This window comes from Orycteropus afer, unplaced genomic scaffold (genome assembly GCF_000298275.1).
Source record: "Orycteropus afer afer isolate SDZICR_OR568_19922 unplaced genomic scaffold, OryAfe1.0 scaffold00191, whole genome shotgun sequence".
NCBI classification, from domain to species: domain Eukaryota; kingdom Metazoa; phylum Chordata; class Mammalia; order Tubulidentata; family Orycteropodidae; genus Orycteropus; species Orycteropus afer.
The window spans coordinates 4035963-4050734 of NW_006921778.1; the positions used below are offsets into that span (position 1 = coordinate 4035963).

The 14772-nt window shown below is 38.3% G+C and overlaps 1 pseudogene; it reads right to left on the reverse strand.

The window, feature by feature from the left end:
• The window catches only part of LOC103202679, a 9504-nt pseudogene extending 4101 nt beyond the window's left edge, over nt 1–5403 (reverse strand).
• Between the last annotated feature and the right edge of the window lie 9369 nt (nt 5404–14772).

Here is a 14772-nt window from a genome sequence, read left to right on the forward strand (position 1 = left end):
ATATATATCCCATCTTCATCTAGCCCTTTGCAGTTGGAAAACTATTCTGACTAGTTGAGACTGCTACCAGTTCTATCATTTCAATTATCTTATTTAGTGAGCTCATTTCATTTGAAGATGAAACTGGCACAATTTCAGACTCATTTGACATCTGAGACTCTCAGCCCAGCAGTTCTGCCCTGCTGGCCTTCCCAATATAGCTGCAGAAACTCTAAGAGCTCCAGCAAGATTGTCAACTTTATATTTAGTTTCAGAGAGTGCATATTTAAATGACCAGCTCTGTAAATTGAAGGGAAGACATGCACAATATTAATCTTATAAGGTCTGTGCTCATGCTCACATAATCTTCTTCTCTAGTTCTAGTATATAGACCCCTGATCCTAAAACTGTTAAGACTTCTTAGAAGATAACAGCCAGCCCAGTATTCCTCCACTGTAATAGTTTTTGACTATAAGCAAGAATGGAATTGCAAGAAAATACACAAGTGTACTTATAACCTTCTCAACATTTGATCTCCAGTACTTGCATAGTCCCTGGCACATAATTGTTATTGTTGTTGTTGTTAGATGTTATCAAGTCTATTCCAACTCATATGTGCAACAGAATGGAACATTTCCTACTCCTGTGCCATCCTAACACTTATTACTGTGTTTGAGCCTGTGGTTGCAGCCACTGTGTCAATCTGTCTCACTGAGAGACTCCTTCTTTTTCAATGACCCTCTACTTTACTAAGCATGATGTCCTTCTCCAGGAACTGGTCCCTTCTGGTAGCATGTCCAAAGTCAAGTCTCATCATCCTCACTTTTAAGAAGTATTCTTGTTATACTTCTTCCAAGACAAATTTTTCCCCTCCTCTGGCAGTCCATGGTATATTCAATATTCTTTGCTAGCACCGTATACAATGCATCATGACTTCGATTTTCTTTATTCATCGTCCAGCTTTTATATGTATATGAAGTGATTGAAAATACCATGGCTTGGGTCAGGTGCACCTTAGTCCCCAAAGTGACAAGTTTGTTTTTTGACATTTTAAAGAGGTCTTTTGCAGCAGATTTGCCCAATGTAATACATCATTTGATTTTTTTAAAATAGTTTCAGGAATTATTACTGTATCTTCACCCCATTTATTAAGTCAAACCATCTCAAGCAACTACAAATTCATAAATTTATAAAGGTGTAGAAGCCCAACCAGGATAAGATGGAATGGATTCTAGGTTAGAAGGGGTCAGCATGGCTCCTCAGTAATGTCTCCAGTGGAGCACCTGTGCTTCACTGTACAGTTAAGATTTTCTTCCCAAAATGTCAATGTGATCTTTTAGCTTCTTTGGCTGTGGCTGCTTTAGTCTCCCAGTTCTAATAGTGTGCTGCTTTGTTGCCTAGGAGGTTAATCTTCCAGGTCACCCCCTTAATTATCTATATGTGAGGCTTAGAGAGGGTTGGAGCTCTGGTGGCACAGTGGTTAAGGTATTTGGCTGCTAACCAAAAGATTGGAGATTAAAACCCATTCGCTGCTCTGCAGGAGAAAGATGAGGTAGTCTGCTTCGGTAAAAACTTACAACCTTAGAAACCCTATGTGACAATTCTACTCTTTCCTATACTGTTGCTATTAGTCAGAACAGATGCGGTGGCAATGGGTTTGGTTTTTATTTTTTCAAGGCTCAGGGGAAGACCAATCTGACTGCTGGGAATACTTCATTAGAGGAGAAACTACCCTTCCAGCACAAACCTGTCCTTAATATTAATGCAGAAGCTGTATTCATTCAGGGGATGGTGAGTCCTAGAAGATCATGTCCAAGAAGTACATTTCCTAATTGGCTTCCTTGGAGACTTTATGCCCAAGAAGAAACCATCTGACCTCTTCCTTTTTATTACATTCCTAATGGCTGCTCCAGGAGCTCTGGTGGCATAGTGCGTAAAGCACTTGACTGCTAACCAGAAGGCTGGTGGTTCAAACCCACCAGCCACTCCTCAGAAGGAAGGTTGGGCAATCTACTTCCATAGTGATACTGCCTCAGAAAACCAAGGAGGGTTGCTATGAGTGGGGTCTGACTTGATGGCACATAACAACAACAACAATGGCTGCTCTGTTTCTTCAAGGGTGGCTGTAAAATGATTTACTTGACTTACATAACTTTTATTGTTCTAGGCATTGAATCCTTTCTTCTTTCATCTTCAACTTTACCTTTAAGGTCTCTCTAACTCTTCCATATGTTTTTGGCTGTTTTGTTTTAAAAAAAAAAAAAAAGAAAAAAAAAAACTTCAGCTCATCTTGCAAAGTTTCTAACAGCAACATAGAGTCTGTCTTACCCATAGTGGATTCTTGTTCTAATGCCAATGTCTCATTTCCTAAAAGAGGATTGATGCCCATGTTCTGCAAAATTGCCAAATAATTGTCCTGAAACTTCTACAGCAGCTCCACCTTCTCCCTGAATTTCAATTGATTTCAGGTGCAACTGCTTGTTGACTACCTCTAAGAACTGGTTCTTATCCTTGAGCTCCTCCTCTGATTCCTGCTTACTTATTGGTTTGTAGCTCTTTCTGATGTTCTTCCTTATGGTAGGATCTGCAACTTTTATCTGGCTTTTCTTGTCTTGATTTGATTATTTTTGTGACATCATTTTCTGAACCATCAGAATAAAAAGTTTGATAATGTCTGTGTCTTTGTGCTTAATTATTTGACTTTTAGCAGTAGATCAAGATTGTTTGTCTGTAGGCAGACTACCGCTAAGCACTGTCCTAATCATGCTGCTCATTGTAATGAAGCAGCAAAGCTGGACCCTAAGAGCCTGTTATTCCCATCTACAGTCCTTCTCATTGTCCTGTTATTTGATTTCTTGATCCCTGCTTCTATGGACGTTGATTGTGGCTCCAAGTAAAATGAAATCATTCACAATTTCAATATTTTCTCCATTTATCCTATTTTTTATTGCTCCAGGTGTGAGGAATTTTGTTTTCTTCATACTGAGGTGTAATCCATGTTGTTGTTGTTGTTAGGTGCCATCGAGGGGTCTCCAACTCATAGCGACTCCATGCACAGCAGAACAAAACACCGCCCAGTCCTGTGCCAGCTCCATGAGCCTTGCTATACTTGAGCCCATCACTACTGCCACCATGTCAACTCATCTTGCTGAGAGCTTTCTCCTCTTTCATTGACCCTCCACCTTACCAAGCATGACATCCTTCTCCAGGGAGTGGTCCCTTCTGACAACATGACCAAAGTAGGTGAGATAAAGTCTGGCCATTCTTGACTCCAAGGAGCATTCTGACTGCACTTCCACCAAGACAGACCTGTTAGTTCTTTTAGTGGTCCATGGTACTTTTAGCATTCTTCACCAACACCACAGCTCAAAAGCATCAACTCTTCTTCAGTCTTCCTTATTCATTGTCCAGCTCTCACATGCATATGAGATGATTGAAAATACCATGGCTTGTGTCAGGCTCACCTTAGTTCTCAAGGAGACATCTTTGCTCTTCAGCACTTTACAGAGGTCCTTTGCAGCTGATTTGCCCAGTGCAATAAAAACATGGACTAGTTGAATAACATCTACTTTTAAAACTTGATGTTTTTGCCAATTAAGCATTTAACAGTGAAAGAGACCTTGCCATCTCCTAACTAATTAGAACATGTGCCTTGCAATCATGTTCTTTTGGGAGGTCTTTTTTTGGTCTTCAACAGGTTCTTTTAGCAGTCCATGGTACTTTCAGCATTCTTCACAAACACCACAACTCAAAAGCATCAACTCTTCTTTGGTCTTCCTTTTTCATTGTCTAGCTCTCACATGTATATGAAGGTGATTGAAAATATTATGGCTTGGGTTAGGCACAGCTTTGTCTTCCAGGAGAACATCTTTGCTCTTCAACACTTGAAAGAAGTCTTTTGCAACAGATTTGACCAGTGCATCTTTTGATGTCTTGACTGCTGTTTCCACTGGTGATGATTGTAGAACCAAGTAACATGAAGTCTTTGACAACTTCAATCTTTTCTCCATTTATGTGATGCTGCTTATTGATCCAGTTGTGATGATTTTTGTTTTCTTTATATTGAGGTGTAATCCATAATGCATACAATTCTTTGTAATAGTACCAATAATTTATTATGATCCACATAGCTAAAAATCTTTGTGTGGTCAATAAAACAGGTAAACATCTTTCTGGTATTCTCTGCTTTCAGTAAAGATTCATCTAACATTAGCCATAATATCCCATATTCTACTTCCTCTTCTAATCCAACTTGAATTTCTGACAGCTCTCTATCGTTGTACCAATGTACTGCTGCAAGAATTTTTGAATTATCCTCGGCAAAATTTTACTTGTGTGTGCTATCAATGATATTGTTTGGGTCACCTTTCTTTGCAAAGGGCACAAATATGGACCTCTTCTAGTCAGTTTGCTGTCTTCTAACTTTCTTGGCATAAATAGGGGAACATTTCCAGTGTTGCATCCATTTGTTTAACCATCTCAATGGGTATTTCATCAATGTTTTTCACCAATGCCTTCAGTGCAGCTTGGACTACTTCCTTCAATTCCATTAATTCTAGATCATATGCAACTCCTGAAATGATTGATGATTTCCAATTCTTTTTGGTACAGTGATTCTGTGTATTTCTTCCATCTTCTTTTGATACTTCATGAATCATTCATTATGGAGCTCTGGTAGTGATTAAAGCTTTTGGTTGCTAGCCAAAAACTCAGTGATCTGCTTGCAGGAAAAAAGATGAGACAGTATACTTCCATAAAGATATATAGAGTTGGAAACCCAACTGAGCAGTTTCACTCTGTCCTACATGGTTGCTATGCATCAGAATCAAATCGAAGGCAGTAGGTTTGGGTTGCATCATTCAATATTTCACCCATAGATTCCATCAATACTGCAACTTGAGGCTTAAATTTTTGTTTCAGTTTGTTCAATTTGAGAAATGTCAAGTGTATTCTTTCACTTTGGTTTTTTAACTCGAGATCTTTATACATTTTATTATAATACTTTACTTTGTTTCTCAAGATGCCCTTTGGAATCTTCTGTTCATCTCTTTTACTTCAATACTTCTTCCATTTGATTTACTTATTCTTTGTCTAAGACCTAGTTTCGGTCTCTTCTGGCATCCATTTTGGACTTTTATTTTCTGCTTGTCTTTTTAATGACCATTTCCTGTCTTGTGTAAGTTGCTCTTGATGTCCTTTCACAACTCATTTGATCTCTAGTCATTAGTGTTCAATGCATCAAATCTATCCTTGGGATGGTTTCTAAATGCAGGTGAGTTATACTCAAAAGTCATACTTTAGCTCTTGTGAATTTGTTTTGATTTTCTTCAGTTTACCTTAAACTTGCATATGAGTAATTGATGGTCTGATCTTCAGTCAGACCCTGGCCTTGTTTTGACTGATGGTTTTGAGTTTCTCCGTCATTTTATTCCACAGATGTAGTCAATTTGATTCCTGTATGTTCCATCTAGTGAGATCCATGTGTATAATCACCATTGATGTTATTGTAAAAAGGTATTTGCAGTGAATAAGTCATTGGTCTTGAAAAATTCTATCATGTGACCTCTAGTGTCATTTCTATTACCAAGGCCATATTTTCCAACTACCAATCCTTCTTGTCTGTCAGTTTTTCATACTGTGGTGGCTTGTATGTTGTTGTGGGGCTGGAGGCTATACCATTGACATTTCAAATACCAGCAAAGTCACCCATGGTGGACAATATTCTTTGCTAACACCATATACAAGGCATCATGTCTTAGATTTTCTTTATCCATCATCCAGTTTTTGTATGTATATGAGGTGATTGAAAATACCATGGCTTGGGTCAGGTGTACCTTAGTCCTCAAAGTGATATGTTTGGTTTTTGACATTTTAAAGAGGTCTTTTGCAGGTGGACAGGTTTCAGTGGAGCTTCAAGACAAAGACAGTCTGGGAAGAGGTATGGGACCATCCACTTCTATAAAAACAGGCCACTGAAAATTTTACAAATAACAGTGAAACACTGTCTGATATATTACTGGAAAACTTTATGAAAAGCTGTGAAACATTGTCTGATATAGTGCCCAAAGATGAGTTCCTCGAGTTGTATACACTGACAGCGTAGCAACTCCCACTGGGTTTTCAAGGCAGTAAATCAGAAGACACTGCAAACATGACTGGGAAGGAGCTATCTTCCCAAACCAGAGTCAAGCTTAATGATGTGGATGGAGTAAAGCTTTTGGGACATTGTTTTGCTGATAAAGTGTGATGCAAAATGGGAAAGAAATAGCTGCAAACAACCATTAATAATTGGAATATGGAATGTATGAAAATTGGATGTTATCAAAAGTGAAATGCATCAGTTAAAGATTGATATCCTAGACATTAGTAAGATGTGATGAGCTGATATTGGCCCTTTTGAATCAGATAATCATATGGTCTACTAAAGAGCTCTGGTGGCTTAGTGCATAAGGCTTTTGACTGCTAACCAGAATGCTGGAGGTTCAAATCCACAAGCCACTCCTCAGAAAAAGGTTGGGCAATCTATTTCTGTAGTGATATGGCCTCAGAAACCCAAGAAGGGGTCACTATGAGTCAGATTTGACTCGATGGCAGTGTTCTGCATTGTGTTACTATGCCAGGAATGACAAATTGAAGAGGAATGGAATTGCATTCATCATCAAAAAGAACATCTAAAAATCTATTCTAAAATACAATGCTGTCAGTGATAGGATAATATCAATGCACCTACAAGGAAGACCATTTAATAATACTTTTAATCAAATTTATACACCAGCTACTAAATCCAAAGATGAAGTTTAAGATTTTTACCAAATTTGCCTGTCTATAATTGACCAAACATGCAATCAAGATGTATTGATAATTGTTGGTGATTGGAATGTAAAAGTTGGAAACAAAGTAGAATCATCAGTAGTTGGAAAATGTGGTCTTGGTGACAGAAATCATGCCACAGATAGCATGATAGAATTTTGCCAGACCAATGACTAATTCATTGCAAATACTTTTTTCAACAACCTAAATGGTGGCTATAAGTGTGGACATCACCAGAAGGAGTATGCAGAAATCAGATTGGCTGCATCTGTGGAAAGAGGCAATAGAGCAGCTCAGTATCTTCACCGAAAACAAGGCCAGGAGCTGACTGTGGAACAACCATCAATTGTTCACATGCAAGTTCAAGTTGAATCTAAAGAAAATTAAAATGAGTCTACAAGAGCCAAAATATGGTCTTGATTATATCCTATGTGAATTTAGAGACTGTCTGCATAATAGATTGAGCACCAACGACCAAAGAACAGACAAGTTGTTTGATGACATCAAGAATATCACACATGAAGAAAGCAAACAGTCATTAATAATAAAGGAAAGAAAGAAAAGACCAAAGTGGATGTCAGAAGAGACTCTGAAACTTGCCATGGAACAGAGAGTAACTAAAGTAAATGGAAGAAATGCTGAAATAAAAGAATTGAACAGAAGATTTCAATCGGCAGCTTGAGAACATGAAGTAAATTATTATAATGAAATGTGCAAAGGCTTGGAATTAGAAAACCAAAGGGAAGAACATGCTCAACATTTCTCAAGCAGAAAGAACTGAAGAAAAAATTCAAGCCTCGAGTTACAATATTGAATGATGCAGGAAGCATCAAAGGAAGATGGAAAGAATATACAGAATCAATGTACCAAAAAGAATGAGTCCATGTCCAGCTATTTCAGGAGGTAGCTTATGATCAAGAACCGATGATATGGAAGGAAGAAGTTGAGGCTGCACTGAAAGAATTGGTGAAAAACAAGGCTCCAGAAACTGGAGGAATACCCATTGAGATGTCTCAACAAATGGATGCATCACTAGAGGCACTTACTTGTTTATGCCAAGAAATTTAGAGGACAGCTTACCTGGCCAACTGACTGGAAGAGACTGATATTTTTGCCCATTCCAAAGAAAGGTGATGGAACAGAATGTGGAAATTATCAAACATTATCATTAGTATCATACACAAGTAAGATATTGCTGAAGATAATTCAAAAATGGTTGCAGCATTAACAGGCAACTTCCAGAAATTCAAGCCAGATTCAGAGAGAATGTGGAATCAGGGATGACATTACTGATACCAGATGGATCTTAACTGAAAGTAAAAAAATACCAGAAAGATGTCTACTTGTGTTTTATTGACTATGTAAAAGCATTAACAAATTATGGGTAATGTGGATCATTAACAAATTACAGATAATGTTGTGAAGAATGGGAATTCCAGAACACTTAATTGTATTCATGAGGAACCTGTACATAGACCAGGAAGCTGTCTTTTGAATAGAACAAGGGGACATTGCATGGTTTAAAATCAGGAAAGGAGTGTGTCAGAGTTGTATCCTTTCACCATACTTATTTAATCTGTAAACTGAGCAAATAATCCAAGAAACCGGACTACATGAAGAAGAATATGGCATCAGGATTGGAGGAAGAAAAATTAACAACCTGTGATATGCAGATGATACAACATGCTTGCTGAGAGTGAAGATGACTTGAAGGGCTTACTGATGAAGACCAAGGACTACAGTCTTTAGAATCAATTACACCTCAGCAACAACAACAAAAAGAAATCCTCACAACTAGACCAATAAGCAACATCATGAAAAATGGAGATAACATTGAAGTTGTCAGGGATTGCATTTTACTTGGATCCACAGTCAACATCAGTGGAAGCAGCAGTCAGGAAATCAGATATCTTGTTGCACTGGGAAAATCTGCTGCAAAAGTCCTCTTTAAAGTATTAAGAAACAAAGACATCACTTTGAAGACTAAGGTGCGCCTGACCAAAGACATAGTATTTTCCATAGCTTCATAAGCATGTGAAAGCTGAACAATGAATAAGGAAGACCAAGGAAGAATGATGCCTTTGAATTGTGGTGTTGGTGAAGAATACCAAAAATACCATGTACTGCCAGAAGAATGAATAAATCTGTCCTGTAGGAAGTGCAGCTAGATTGCTCCTTGGAAATGAGAATGACCAGACTTCATCTCATCTACTTTGGTCATGTTGTCAGAAGGGACCAGTTTCTGGAGAAGGATATATGCTTGGTAAAGTAGAGCATCAGCCAAGAAGGGAAAGACCCTGAAAGAGATGGACTGACACAATGGCTGCAATCTCAGGCGGAAGCACAGCAAGGATTGTGAAGATGGTGCAGGACTGGGTAGTGTTTCGTTGTGTTGTACATAGGCTCCCTATGAGTCAGAGCCAACTCGATGGCACCCAACAACAGTAATTCCTTTTTACAACTTTTGCATTCTAATCACTAGTAATTATCAATGCATATTAATTCCATATTTGATCAATTTCAAGCTGCAGAAGTTGGTAAAAAAAAAAAAAAAAAAACCTTCATTTTCTTCATCTTTGGCATTAGCAGTTGGTACATAAATTCAAGGAAGGTAGTATTAGCTAGTCTTCCATGTAGGCCTATGGATATTTTCCTATCACTGACAGCTTTTGCACTTCAGGATAGATACTGAAATGGTTTTTTGACCATGAATGCAATGCCATTTGTCCTAAATTTGTAGTTCCAGGCAAAATAGACCATATGATTGTTCAATCTAAAATGGCTAATGCAATCCACTTCAGCTCACTAATGGCTGATGGCACAGTGCCTAAGGCATTTGACTGCTAACCAGAAGGCTGACAGTTCAAACCCACCAGCTACTCCTCAGAAAAATGGTTGGGCAATCTACCTCCATAATGATACCCCCTCGAAAACCCAAGGAGGGGCAATATGAGTTGGATCTGACTCTATGGCAGTGAGTTTGGTTTTTTGGGTCAATGCCTATGATATTGAATTTTATGCTTTCCTTTTCATTTTGGACAGCTTCTTATTTTCCTAGACACTTCATTCATTCCATGTTCCAATTATTAATGGATATTTGCAGCTATTTCTTCTCGTTTTGAGTTGTGCCATCTCAGGAAATGAAAGTCTCAAAAGCTTTACTCCATGCATGTCATTAAGTATGACTCTACTTTGAGGGGGCAAACCTTCCCTAGTTGTATTTTGAATGCCCTTCAACTAGAGGATTCATCTTCTGGCAATGTGCCACTATAATGCTTAAAGTTTTCACTGGTTATTTTTTTCAGAAGTAAATTACCCAGCTTTCGTCTTAGTCTGTCCTAGTTTGGAAGCTTCATTGTAACCTGTCAAGTGTGAATGACTCTGCTGGTATTTGAAATACTGGTGACAAAGCTTCTAGCATCATAACAACATGCAAGCCACCAGAATATGACAAAATGACAAATGAGTGGTGACAGCACATGAGAGGTATTTATAAAATAAACATTTGGTGAATGGATGAATCAGTGAATCTAAATTTTCTTCTCCGATCTGTCCTGCATTCTATGTGGATTTGCTACTGGTGAGGGTTTTTCCTTTCATTCTTTTATAAAAAGACTACACTTAGAGTTTCTTATTTATTTAATGAACAGGTATGGTGGCATAGTGCCTAAGGCATTTGACTGCTATCCAGAAAGCTGAGAGTTCAAACACATCAGTCACTCCATGGAAGGAAAACTAGGCAGTCTACTTCCGTAGAGATACTTCCTGGGAAATCCAAGGAGGAGCCTCTATGAATTGGAATCAACTCCATGGCAGTGAGTTTGGATTTGAGTTTGTGTCATTCCCAAGGCCCCATTATTCTTATTGTTGTTGTTGTTGTTGTTATGTGCCGTCGAGTCGGCCCCGACTCATAGTGACCCCTCCTTGGGTTTCCGAGGCAGTATCACTACAGAAGTAGGATTGCCCAACCTTCCTTCCGAGGAGTGGCTGGTGGGTTTGAACCACCAGCCGTCTGGTTAGCAGGCAAGTGTCTTAGCCACTATACTACTATTCTTATTAGCAGTATAGAACCCATTGATTTTTCAAATTTTCCTACTATTATCCATCTTCAGAGAAGAGACAGCAAACAATCAAATACTATTAGTTTTGTAATTGTTTAATGATTTCATGTTAGGTAAAATTATCTGTACAGTAAGACATCAGCTTCTTGAAACCAGATCCTTTTGTATTGCCTGTAAAAACCCATTGCCATTGAATCAGTTCTGACTCATAGTGACCCCCAAAGGATTTCCAAGGCTGTAAATGTTTACTGAAGCAGACTCCCTCATCTTTAGCCCTTAGAGCAGATGGTAGGTTTGAACCACCATTTTAGTTAGCTGCTCAATGCCTCAATCACAACAACACCAAAATATTAGACAATAAATGATCATTATACCACTAATGTTTGATTAACTAAGTCAACTGACCTACCTATCAGCAGTTATTTATTCATACTGGGATAGACTTTCATACCTCTGAGTCTCTGAGCAGGCACTTCTTTTAAAATACTTGCCCTTTACCATGACTGTCCCCATAATCTCTGTTTCACAATATGATACAAAATAAGAACTATGTGAAGAAACAGAAGGCCTGAAACTTCTTTTTTTTCTATGCCTTCTAGTCTCAGTGACTTTAGAATGCCATATGATGTTTGTGATAGGCAGAAAAATTGCCCCCACAGAGGTCCATCTCCTAATATCCAGAATCTGTGAATAGATTACTTACATGGCAGAAAATATTTTGCAAACATACTTAAGTTGCAAACAAAATGCAACCACTGTCATGGAGTCAGATCCCACTCATAGCAACCCCTCCTTGTGGGACAATATCCTGGATTATTTTGGGGAACCAGCATTATCACATGGGTCTTTGGAAGATAGAAGCAAATGAGTCAGAGAAGGAGATCATGGAGACTGAAGCAGAGAAGCCAGACAGAGAGAAAGATTTGAAGATACTACACTGATGGCGTTGAAGAGAGAGGAAGATGCAACAAGTCAAGGAATACAGTGGCCTCTGGAATTTAGACAAAACAAGGAATTGAATTTTCTTTCAGAGGCTCCAGAATGAACACAAGTCTACTGAAACTAATTTTAGCCCAGTGAAACCCATTTCAGACTTCTTTTTTAAAATTTTTATTGTGAGTTGGGTGAAAGTTTACAGAGCAAATTCATTTTCCATATACCAGTTCATACACATTTTGTCTCATGACATTGACTACAATGTCCCACAATGTAGCAGATCTCTTCCTACTTCCTCCCCATAGTGACCTCTTCCCTGTGTCCTTCCCTCCCATGCACTCCTGCCTCCCAAGCTGTGTCCCTGTGCAAACACTACCCTTCTGCTCTCCCATGACTGATTTGTCCAAGGAGTGTATCTACCTGATGTAAATATTCACCCCATATACCTGTCTGTTATTTGACTGGAAGCCACAAGAGTAAATTCAGTTCCAGACATGAAGGGTGGCAAGGGCCATAGTCTCAGGGATCTCACCAGGCTCAATCAGACCAGCAAACCTAGTCTTTTTATATGATTTTGAGTTTTGTTCCACATTGTTCTCCCACTCTATCCAGGATCTCCTGCACTGACTCCCTCTGAGTGGTTGACAGTAGTAACCAGGCACCATCTAGTTCTTCTTGTCTCATGGTCATACAGACTGAGGATCACATGGTCTACCAGTCCCTTGGACTAATTGTTTCCATATGTCTTTGGTTTTCTTTGTTCTTCTTTGCTCTAGATGAGGAGGGACCCCCATTGCATCTAGATGGCTGCTTGCAAACTTTTAAGATCCCAGTAGCTACTCACCAAAGTAGTATGTAGAACAATGTTTTTGTGTAGTATGTTACAGTGATTGAGCTTGGTGTCCCCTGCCACCATGGTCCCAAGCTCAAAGGTCCAACTACTCATTGCCTCAGGATAGCTGGTTGTGGTGAAAAAGCCACTACAACCTTGCACCTTGTCAGCTCTACTATACTCCTGGATATTCTTTCAGCCCATATAAATATGCAAGAAGAAACATTGTCTGCTAACCCAATACATGGTCATGGGCACACTACCTCCTGCCTACACATACCTGATCATTCAGCCTGTTCACCCATTCATCCACGTGTAGATAGATGCTTGTCATCAGTAACAACGCAGTACTATACATGTAAAAGGGTTCATCTTTGTTGTCTGTACCTCCCATGTACCTTTTTATGTCTTCCTCTTGCTCAATGCCACTGTGTTGTTCCTTGTCTCTGATGGTCATTAAAGTCAATTTGATCAGCAATTAATATTTCCACTCCTGCTCTTTTTTGGTTGCCATTTCCTTGATAAATCTTTTTCCAACCTTTGATTTTTGGTCCATTTTTGTCTTTGTCTCTAAGAATTGTCTCTTGTAGACAGCATATTGATGGGTTGTTTTCTTATCCTGTCTGCAATTCTCCATCTCTTGAGTGGTGCATTTAACCTATTGACATTCAGTGTAATTATCAATAAGTATGAAGTGGTTGCTGTCATTTTGTTATGTGTTTTTTCATGGTGTTGCTGATTTCTTTGTTCCATATAATTTTCTGTGCTGAGCTCATAATGTTTATGAATCGTGTTATCATTTCCTTTTTTGCTATTGTTTTAGTATTTGCTAAACATTTGTGCTTGTCCTCTTTTTTTATTGCGATGTGAAGGTTTACTATTTTTCTTTGAGATTTCCCTGTGACTTTTCTTCCCAATTTTAGAACTGTCTGTTCTATCTTGCCATTGTCTTGACTTCCTCACCATTTAGAAGTTCTGTAACTACACTATTTTTTCCCTCTTTTTGGTCTATGGTTGTCCTCATTTACCAATTGATATCTCTGGTTCCCTGTTTACAGTCTTTAAGTTTACTTTACTTTGGATTCTTCCTTTGCTGGGTTGGTTTCTAGGTTATGTCATCATTAGTGTTAATGGTTGGTTATTGTTTGCTGTTGTGGGTTCATGGTCTAAAGGACTCCCTTTAGCATCTCTGGTAAGGTTGGTCTGGTTTTAACAAATCCCCTTTATTTCTTCTTATCTGGAAATGTCCTAATTTCACCATCAAATTTGAGGGACAATTTTGCCAGTTATGTAATTTTGGGATGGAAATTTTTTCTTTCAGGGCTTTATATATACCATCCCATTGCCTTCTCACCTGCATGATTTCTGCTGAGAAATTAGAGCTTAGTCTTGTTGATTGCCCTTTGTAGTTTAAGTTTTCGTTTTTCCCATGCTGCTTTCAGGATTCTATTTTTATCTTTGGTTTTGGTGATCTTGATTATGATATGTTTTGGTGATTTTCTCTTGGGGTCTATCCTGTATGGGCTTCGTTGGACTTCCTGAATTCTCATCTTTCATCACATCAGGGAAATTTTCTTCCAACAAATCTGTGATAATTTTCTCTGAGGTTTTATTTGTCACTTCCTATTCTGGAATTCCAATTACATGTAGGTTATTCCTCTTGATGGTATCCCACATGAATCTTAGCCTTTCTTCATTTTATTTTGATCTTTTTTTCTGATTGATCCCTTTCCAAAGAAGTAGTGAAGTATTTGTTTTCAATACCACTAATTCTGTCTTCCATTGATTTGATTCTACTCATTTACCCATTCAATGTGTTATCTTTTTCTGAAAATTCAGTATTAATATTCTGGATTTCTATCTGTAGGTTTTGTATCATTTTTTATTTTTTCATTTAATTTGTCATTCTGATCTTGTATTGTCTTTCGAAATTTTTCTAAGGTTTTGTCTGTATTTTCCTTGATTTTGTCAGTGTTTTCTTTGATCTGTCTCTCAATTCATTGAAGGTACCTAAATATAATTATTTTGAATTACTTATGAGAGAGTTCCAATACTGCTTCTTCCTTAGGGCTGTGTTCTGGGTCTGTATCCTGATCCCATGTTTCTACTGGTTTACCTTGCTTCTTTGTGTGGACTGTGATGTCTCTAAGACAT